The 9952-nt window shown below is 42.8% G+C and overlaps 1 long non-coding RNA gene across 1 annotated transcript; it reads left to right on the top strand.

Moving 5' to 3' along the window:
- The first annotated feature begins 4603 nt into the window (after positions 1 to 4603).
- On the top strand, positions 4604 to 9668 carry LOC141374878 (uncharacterized). The gene is made up of 3 exons (XR_012382048.1): positions 4604 to 4942; positions 6259 to 6457; positions 8204 to 9668. It is a non-coding gene; the product is annotated as an uncharacterized lncRNA (long non-coding RNA).
- Positions 9669 to 9952: the final 284 nt, after the last annotated feature.

Here is a 9952-nt window from a genome sequence, read left to right as displayed (position 1 = left end):
AAAGATCTTGTATAATTGGACAGCGAGTTTGAATTTTATTCTGAAGATAGGATTTTCATCTGGAAAGTGCTATAGTCAGATGCACCCACTGGAGGTGTGGAAAGTGGATTGGAGATGGACAAGCTTGGAGAGGTGTCGAGGTTGTTACAGAAATGCAGGTGAGAAGTAAGGAATGTGGAGGAAGGAGCAGAGTGGAGAAGAGGTGGCAGCTCAGGAGAGTAAGGAGGTATTCAGCAGTTAATATCTGGGTTGAGAAGGTGGGCAGAGGGAGTGGAATAAGTGGAAGGCTCCCAGGCTTCTCCACCTATTTTGATTTTCATCACGTGAGAAGAGATGGAGTGAGCGAGGAGCTGAGGCAGCAGTGAGGGAGGAAGCAGAGGTGCCCACTGGGATAAAAGATGCCGGCCGTCCTCCCTTCTTTCTTTCCCTTCCATATCACTTCTCCAGAGAGAAGGCTGGAAAAGAGGTGATGGTGGACAGCTCATGAATCCTTTATAGCCCTCCAACTCCCATTTTTAAGGGAAGGGGTTGGATGATCACTGACGTTTCTTCCAACTTGGAAATTCTCTATTCCATGATGTATCTTTTTCAAGACCCACCCAGTTGATGTGGATTTCCTGAGCAGAGGGAATTATTAGGAGATTTCGGTAAGAGAAGATGAGTTGAGAACTGAGAACGACTGGCTGGGATTCAGGAAACTTGGCTCAGCCCAACTACCTGGGGGACCGCAGGTAGTCAACCCACAGCTCCAAGCTCTGAACTCACTCAAAATAAAGATAAAGGATGGTGGATGGCGTGATGGCCAAGGAGTCTCTCCACACCAGTGATGTCTCACTCCCTGGAGTGGCTTAGAGAAGGGCTCTTCCTTCACCCTCCCGACCCCTTCTTTCTTGCTCCATTCCTATTCTGTACATTATTGATTCTTCTCTTTGGCCTGATTAATTTCCTAGTGTTCACTCTACTTCCTGAGGAGGGCTCATCTTTGACATTCAACTTAAGCTGTTCAGGAAATCCAAGTGTCATTCACTTTGGATTAGAGATAGAATTTACTAATCAGGATACATCTGCTTCCACTGTGGGTTACCAAGGTCACATCCCAATTATTTGAAGTCTGCTCCTGGCTTGCCAACAGGCACACAATGTATAATATTTATATCAGTGATCGATGAATGCTTCCTATTGGATAAATGCATATGAACAGTACTTCCCAAATGTAAAGGGTAATAATAATCTTTTTCATGGTAATGAATGCTATTGACTCAGACTCTGAAATCTTCAGTAGCCCATCCATATAACTTGAGATTTTGCTTAAAGATGAAAATCAAATAGAGGCAATGAAACAAGTGAATAACAAACAAAAAGCAGAATCAGAGCTATAAATACAGAGAACAAACTAATGGTTCCCAGAGGGGAGAGGGTGGGGGATGGGCAAAATGGATGAAGGGGAGTGAGAGATACAGGCTTCCAGTTCTGGAATGAAGGAACCACAGGCATAAAAGGCACAGCATAGGGAATATAGTCAATGGTATTATAATAGCATTGCACGGTGACAGATGGTAGCCACACTTGTGGTGAGCACAGAATAAGGTATAGAGATGCTGAATCACCCTGTTTTACACCCAAAACTAATGTAACACTGTGTGTCAGCTATACTCAAGTAAAAAAAATTAAATCAAATACAAGCATCCGATGGGATATGCATAATCTAAATCTTAGGTCAAACTGCTGTGCATCTTGATCAAGACGCGAGCAATGATTTTTAATTTGTTATGGGTTATGCAGCTCTTCTTGATTTTGCAAAATGTACATTTTTTTAATCTAGGAATTCTTTTTTGTATTTGGAACAAATGATAAATTCTTAGTGGTTTTAACGTTTTGTTCAGTATTTGCTTTTCACCTTTTCTCAGCTTCGGAGTGCTTCCAGATAGACATCTGCACAGAAAAATAGGGAAAATCTGAAGGAGGGAGACCCCAAACCACTTTTTCAAATCACCTAAGAAAGATGCTGAGGAGGTGGCTTAATAAAAAGGCAAAGACTTTGCTAACGTGGGTCTCCACTTGTTCAATAAAGTTAACAGAAGAACTTGGGTATCTGGGAATATTTAATTGCTGCAGGCAGAGTTTTAATGCTTTTCTTTAAAAAAAAACACAAACAAAAACAAAAACCAACAACGTGATTTGGAGACTGAGTTGTGTGTGTGTGTGTGTGTGTGTTTTTTAACTTTCTCTTTTAGATATACAAGCGATAATTTTAACAAAAGAAAAATACTGTTTACAGTGCCGTGTTGCTTAGGAGCAAATATTCACCATCTTCTCTTGTGAGTCCCAGTCTGGTCCAGCTCCCATCCTAGATTTGCCTGCTGTGAATCTTTGCACCTCTCAGTGAGCCTTCTGAAGTCTTCTCTCTGTTTCTGTGTGCCTCCTATGCTCTAGGGGTTTTATATATGCTCATTAAGCCGATTTTGGGAAACAAAATGTTAAGTCTTTTCCACTTCTTTTCCCCCTCCCCCCATTCCCAAGTAGTAAAAGAGGTTGGGATACACAAGTCCATTATGTAGGTTTGAATCTCAGGTTATCACTTTTTATCCTTGCACAAGTTACACAATATGTATCTGAGCCTCAGTTTCACTGGGAGTATATAGGTATCAGTGCTCCTAGCTTGAGCCTAATCCATTCTCACTAGGAGTCAAAATGATTAGGACATGTCTGGAAGGGCCCACTAATTGAAGGGGATCCCCCAGACGGAACTCTGGATGGTAGCTTGGCAGATAGCACAGACGGTGCATTTCTCTCTTCCTTATTTATACGCTCACTTTATCTGGAAAAGTGCTAGCTATGCTAATCAAATGTTGGGCAGAGAGACAAGCACTCTATATGGGCTAGAGAAATTTAATGAACCAACACATTTTTTTTTTCCAATTAGCTATAGGAAACATTACTGGCTACTTAACCAACAACCAATCCTTCCAAATGGTGTCCCATTAGATTCCAGTATGCATGTTCATCTATGTAGCCATGTGGTTCAGGGGAGGTAGACTCCACCCTCTGGGTGTGAATGCTGATTGGTCTAAAATAGTCTTTAGACCGTCACATTCCTTGCCACTGATTGGTTTGAGCATGAACAAGAGAGATAATTCAGATGAATGTGTCATGGGGAGATGATATGTACTGGGACCAAAAAGTGTAATGGTAATAGAACAGACAGATGCAAAGGACTTAGGTCCATGCGTGATTATCGTGCTGCTGAATTAACTAATCTTATGGGATAATAAATGCTTATCATTGTTTAAACTACTCAATTTAGAATTTTTTGTTTGTTGCAGCTGAAAGTACCCTAACGGGCACAGTGGGTTGCTGCTTCATTGCCTCCTGGAGGACTGGAGAAGCGGCATAAGTTCCTAGGTCATCTCGGCTCCTGGACAGTAGTTGCTGAGGTGTCAAGGAAGTTGGCGATGTTAAAGTAAGTGGTCCAGGTGTGACTAACCCAGAGGTCTACTATGAGTTTCTTTGGTTGAAATTGGAATGCAAGCCACCACATTGCTGCCATGGGGTCAGTTGTAGTTTGAGACAATGTTTTTATCTCTTCATAGGATTCCCAAACAGATATTCTTGGTGTGAGTCAGTACTCCAACCAATTCCTTAGGCAAGTGGCTTAAGTTTTCTCCTTAGTAAAATAACAATCAAAATAATAATATCACAGAGGATGGCTTTGCAGATTGAGATAAAGTATATAAAGGTAATAGCATAGTGCCCAGCATATAAAAATGCCCAGTATTTGTTAGTGATCATCATCATCACCATCATCCTAAGGTTGTAATTAAACTGATATCCACAAAGTTTCAATGCTGGTTAACAACTTCTTGAAATATGGTCAATTAATGATTCTATTTCTATAGATAATGGTTTGTCTCCTGCAAAAACAATAACATAGTAATAATGGCTATACTTCATTAAAAGCTCACTATATACTGGATACTGTCTAAGCATTGTATGTGCATCATCTCAATAAAACCTCATAACAGCTCTGTGATGTAGTTATCATTATTATTATTATTATATATATTTGAAAGAAGAAGGAACTGAGACACAGAGGTGAGGTAACAGTCCCAAATTCTTATGCCCCATAAGTGGCAGAGCCAGCTTTGAACGCAGGGACTCAGGCTTCAGGAGGCATACTCTAAAGACACTATGCAGGGGTGCCTGGGTGGTTCAGTTGGTTAAGCATCTGCCTTCAGCTCAGGTCATGATCCTAGGGTCCTAGGATCAAGCCCCGCATCAGGCTCCCTTTTCAGTGGGGAGCCTGCTTCTCCCTCTCCCTCTGCTCTCCCCCTGCTTGTGTTCTCTCTCTCTCTCTCTCTCAAATAAATAAAATCTTAAAAAAAAAAAAAAGAAAGACACTATGCTTGCCACCTCGGTCATAAGACCCTTACTGAGTGCTTACCATAAGCCACTGGTCAAAGGCTCTACAAGTATAAACCCAATTAATCACAATAATCATTGTGACACAAGTGGTAGGAACCATGAAGCATCAAGTAAGACTTAATCCTGCTTTCAAGCTAACAAGTTAGCCTGCCAGCATTTGTTGGATGCTGGTAAGATTTCTGGCTTAAAGACAAAGAACAATGTTACTCACAGCAATAGAACTAGCCAGAATATCAGTATTTTTGTGACAATTCCCACAGAATGGTACAAAGAGGGCCAGATGACACCTGAACCCACAGTGGGTTGAGTTGCAGGAGATAGACCCTGAGCTTAGGGGACCTGAATCTTTTATAATGGGCAATAAACATGCCTACCCTTCACTCTGGAGAGAGACATGATCTCTATCTTCCAAGGCTTAGAAACATCCTTGAAAAGATAGTCCAAAACAAAAGGCAGTCAGTGCATTGCTCAACAAGATGTGCAGAAACTCGAGCCCCATGGAGAACTATCTCAACAACAGGTACTATTATTAACCTTATTTTGCAAATGAAGAGATTGAGGCCCAAGATTATGTAACTTGCTCAAGGTCAAATGGCCAGGTTTAAACTTCCACTCCGCCTCTTCTTTGCCATGTGACCTTGTTTAATCTACATAACCTGCCTATTCTACCTCCTTACCATCTTGACTAGAGTCCGTTCCTCCCTCTTCCCGCTCTATCTCCATATCAACCCGTGTGGCTTCTCACCTGGATCATTCATTGTACCAGTTTCTAACTCCTTAATTTTGCTGTTCTTCAATCTTACCTACAGATTTCAGCCAGGCTTTCCATTCTAGAATGCAAATGTGATCCTATGATTCCCCATCCTTGAAATCTTTTAATGACTCTCCCCAACGTACAGGGTTTACAATGTCACGTGTGATCCTCACTCACTTGGCTACCTTTTTTATGGTCTGTCCTGCTAGAACTAATTGCAGTTCATACTCTCTCAAGCTCCCATGCACTTGCACTTGTGCTTCTGTCTGCTGGGAAGCCCTTTTTCTCCATTGCCCCTGGAAACCATGCTCACGGTTTTTAGAATCTCGCAGGTCGCAAATCCTCAGTGAAGCTTTGTTGGACCAGTCTCATCTGTCTGATGAGTACTCCCTCTTTCTTTTCTCTCCTTCTCCTACCTCTCACTTCCTCATCTCTTTTGCTCCTTTCTCCATTCTTCTGTCTTATCATATCAGATCCCATAGCTTCACCCACCTATGTCCTGCCAACAGCAAAGACCCATAATCCCCAGGACCACATATGCATTTTACTGTGGTTTCTAGAGTCACTGTCCTCCACTTTTGAAGTCTGTCTTGGACTTTCTCAAACCTGAATGATGGTCTGATCCCTTCAGAAAGTGCAGGGATCAGTGGTTGCCTGGCGGTAGGGCTTTAAGTGAGGATCAACGGGAATGGGCATACGGGAAACTTTCGTATTGACGGACATGGTTGATATATTGATTATGGCAAATGAGGTGCTAGGAACGGTTCAGGTCAATGAGATATTAGCTGAAGTTTTGGGTGGAACTTCTGGGGCAATCTCCTTAAAAAGAGAGCACACTCAGCTGGCACGTGCCCCTCTGCCTCTTATCTTCTCTACTGCTGCCTGGATCTTGGAAGCAATAGTGAAGGTAGAGCAGCCGTCTTATCTCTATGAGGCAACAAGCAGAGGGTAAAGGATGATAGAGCAGAAAACAGGAATAGTCTGGGTCCCTGATGGCTTTGTGAAGCCATTTTAACATCCCTGCCTGACCTCCCTCCAGACAACTCACTTGTGCTTCAATCATCTAAGCCATTGTTTTTCAGATTGCAGTCACTTATAGCCAGTTCTTAACTGACGTATCTTTGAAGCTGTGTGTCTACACTGGGAATATCCAGAGGATCGATGAGTAATACATTCAACCGGTATAGGTCGACCAATTGATTCGAGATTTTGACTCAGCAGTGAAAGTGATTTGCTTGCCTCATTCCTTCTGTAGCAGAATTTTACTTCCCAAACATCCAGGTATTTGCTTTAAGTTTTCTTTTTCCTCTAATTGGTGTGTCTGCATCATTCTTGGTCTTAGACTCGCTGTTCAGATAGAAATCAGGCCCTCCCCAGTTCTACGGGGTAGAACAGGTTCTAATGTAATCAGCTCAGGCCAGCCCTGGAGAATTACTTTGTTCTTTGTTTTTATATAAAAATCGACCAACCGGAACCAAAATAAATCAATAGTGGCTAAACATGGAGGTTCCTCTTTTCAAATTTCGTTGGACCCCTCAAGAAATCTGAAAACAAGAATTAAAGGGATTGCATTAGGAGTCCTCACGGAGGCTGAGAGGGGGTCAGGGCTGCCTTCGGCATAAAAGCAGAGAAAAGTATGTGTTCTTCATTAAGTACAGCTCTGCCTCCTTCACCAAGTTCATCTCAAGGCCCTGGTTCAGTCCCAGGCATGGCAGGACAGAGGTCTCGGGTCCAGCCAGGGTTGGTGCAGCCCACTTTTGTTCCTGGCCAAAGGGCCCACAACTCGCACACACTTGAGATGGGGTTATTCTGTGGAAAGACATTTCCAAGTTTCCTCTTCCACTAGCAGAGCCCCGGGGTTGAACCGTTCTCTGAAGATTCTCGAAGCAGAGCCTCCTCATCTCTCGCTCCTTCCTGGGGCCACGCTGGTCCATTTCTTCTGCCGTGCTGAGCCCCTCCTCCATGCCAGCCACTTCACTAAGGCTGAGAATCCTGAGAAGAAGGACACATGTCCCACCCCCACAGACTCCTGGGCTGGTAGAGCACTCCCAGAAGCCAATCACCTATCCATGTAGGCAACTTCTTGGGAATCACATTGGCAAGGATTTATCGGGGAGAGGCTGATGCCATCAGTCTAGGGGAAAGGGAGGCTGGGAGTGTTTTGATTTCATTCTACTGGGGAGTCTGATGCAGAGCCAGATTGGGGAACCACATTCCTAGGGCACACAGAATTCTCTGGTCTGGCCAGATTGCTCCATTCACTGCTCCCTGAAGCCCTATTCATGTCCACCTTTGCTCAGGCCCTCCTCTTGCTCCATCCTTATTGAAATCCAATTATCACTTCAGTCCCTAGAGCCGAATTTGGTCCTAACCATCTCCCTGAAGCCTTCAGTGGCAATCCTGGTTTGCGATGATTCCTCTTTCTCTGCCAGGCTGTTTGATGTTGGGCCCTCCCCTCATTGGGGTGAATCCACAGAGCCATAGTGATTTCTCTTGTCATGAGTATGCTTTATGTCATTTATCAAAGTGTAAGCCCTTATAGGCTGCATGTCTGTTGTATACTTTCTGGTCTTATAGTCCCTTAGACCACTGTGACCAAGTCACGGGGCCTGGACAGTCTCTGCAGTTGTCCAAACTATGAAGTTAATTCTCGACTTTGCAATATCTAAGACCTATGACTTTGGTCTGATTCCTAAGTCCCCTCAGTTGCCTCAGTGGCAGGTAAAAGGCTTGTCACAGAACTAGGCCCTGAGTAAGGTAGTTGTTATGATAGATTTGGTTATTTCTTTTGCTTTCATTCTTTTTATCTCCTCCACTCTTCGGACAAAATTCTGGTGGTTGGCGTGAAAATAATGCAGAGATACTAATGTGAGGAGGATGCGTAAGCTACATCGGCAGGCATGTTCTGGTTGTCACAGACCACATACCGTGCAACTCCACTACATTTGAAAATGAGACACAGTCACACCATAGATGTGCATTTAGCATATACGCTTAGCACTTACGAAGCTGTTTGTTTCTCTTTAGGTCCTGTATGCACAGTTGGACTCCTCAGATACCGGCTGAACAAAGTCGATTCCTTTGTAGCTTCTTTAGAAAGACAACCATATCCTGGCAAATTGAAACCAACAGATTGTCCCTTATGTATGTATCTTGCAAACATAAACATATCTAAAAGCACCTAAACAGAGAATGAAACCGAGACAGAGAGGTCCTACAGATCTGTGCAATGCAAAGTGGGATCTGCAGACCAGCAGAAGAACTGTCACCTGGGAGCCTCTGAGCGCAATGCAGAATCTCAGGCTGCACCTGGGATCTGCAGACCAGCAGAAGAACTATCACCTGGGAGCCTCTGAGCGCAATGCAGAATCTCAGGCTGCACTTGGCATCTGCAGGATTTGGATCTGCATTTTAACAAGATCTGCAGGTGATTGGTATGCACCTTAGAGCTCGAAAAGAGGCTGCTATAGAGAACCTTTGGTAAGAACAACAAGAAGAGGAGGTCTAAGACGCCATTTGGTCTCTCCCCATAAGTCTTAACTGATGTTATACCCTGCTAGGTAGCACTTCCCTCCACATTCAGAAGAGGGGGCTCCTGTATTTGTTGACTTGTGCTTCATAGGAATCCTTAATAGAAGTGGAATCAGTCATTGTTCACATATTACTGCTCCTCAATATCTTCGGCCACCAGGCTTGCTTTAGCTAATAGATTCTAAAGGGATGAGATTATGACCATGTTAGATCCATTAACATTTATATCTCCCACCGGCAGTAGACATAGATAGGCTTGCAATTCATTTATTCCTCAATGATTTCACTGAGGATCCAGGCATTGAGTGAGGCCCTGAAGATAAAAAGATGAACAGAAGATGGCCCTTGCCAAGCTTGATGCAGAAGGCGGGTGTAAGAAATAGATCATTACAGTCCAACATGTGAGCAAAATGACGGGATTTTGAACTCCACAGTGAAATTGCTGATGAAGGTCATCTTTCCCTTTCCTGCTTTATAGAAAAGAAGACCCCAGGAAGAGGGGCATAAAGGGACACCCACGGAAGACCTTTGTGAGTCTGACTCACAAGACCCCTTCTCCTGTGTACAGCCTTTTTTTCTCAGGCAAGCACAACTGCTTCCTACACCCTTATTAACCCTTAATGCCAAGGATCAAAAGTGATGTCTTTTAAATTTATTTCGCCCTTAACTGAGATCTATAGCTTGCCTTGAGTTTATTCTTCCTGCAATTTCTCGACTTAGGTTTTTCTAAATACTTCACAGCATCTCTACTACAATGAGATCTGAAAACAAAGAAATAAACCTTATCGGTGATTTCTGCCAATATCTGGCAATACCGTGGAAGAGATGTTTTGATTAGGCAATTTTCATTACTAAAAGCACTATAGCACAATAAATTAATTCAATGTTGTGCAGTTATCTATTAGACACATTACTATAGGAGTATAAAAATGTTAATTATTCATTATCATTGCTCTGATTATTTGTTGTGGCTGATAATTACATTGAATATATTTTATATCAGTAATAACCTTCTGTCTACATTTACAACATGTCGTATCTTGGGGGCTTGTCAAGTTTTTTCCCCAAGCCTTTCCTTTATTAAGACACAGACCTCAGGAGTACATAACCTTTATGTTGAAGGCTGATTTTCTTCTTTCATATAAAGAGCAAATATTATAGATTAATTAATCCAGGATGATTATAATTTAATCACTCTTCCTCTGGCTTCACAAGGGATTCAGCTTTTATTCAGTTGCTCATTCA

This window comes from Callorhinus ursinus, unplaced genomic scaffold (assembly GCF_003265705.2).
Source record: "Callorhinus ursinus isolate GAN/ISIS: 27379988/994484 unplaced genomic scaffold, GSC_fseal_2.0 scaffold2, whole genome shotgun sequence".
Classification (NCBI taxonomy): domain Eukaryota; kingdom Metazoa; phylum Chordata; class Mammalia; order Carnivora; family Otariidae; genus Callorhinus; species Callorhinus ursinus.
This window is presented reverse-complemented; position numbering and strand designations above follow the sequence as displayed.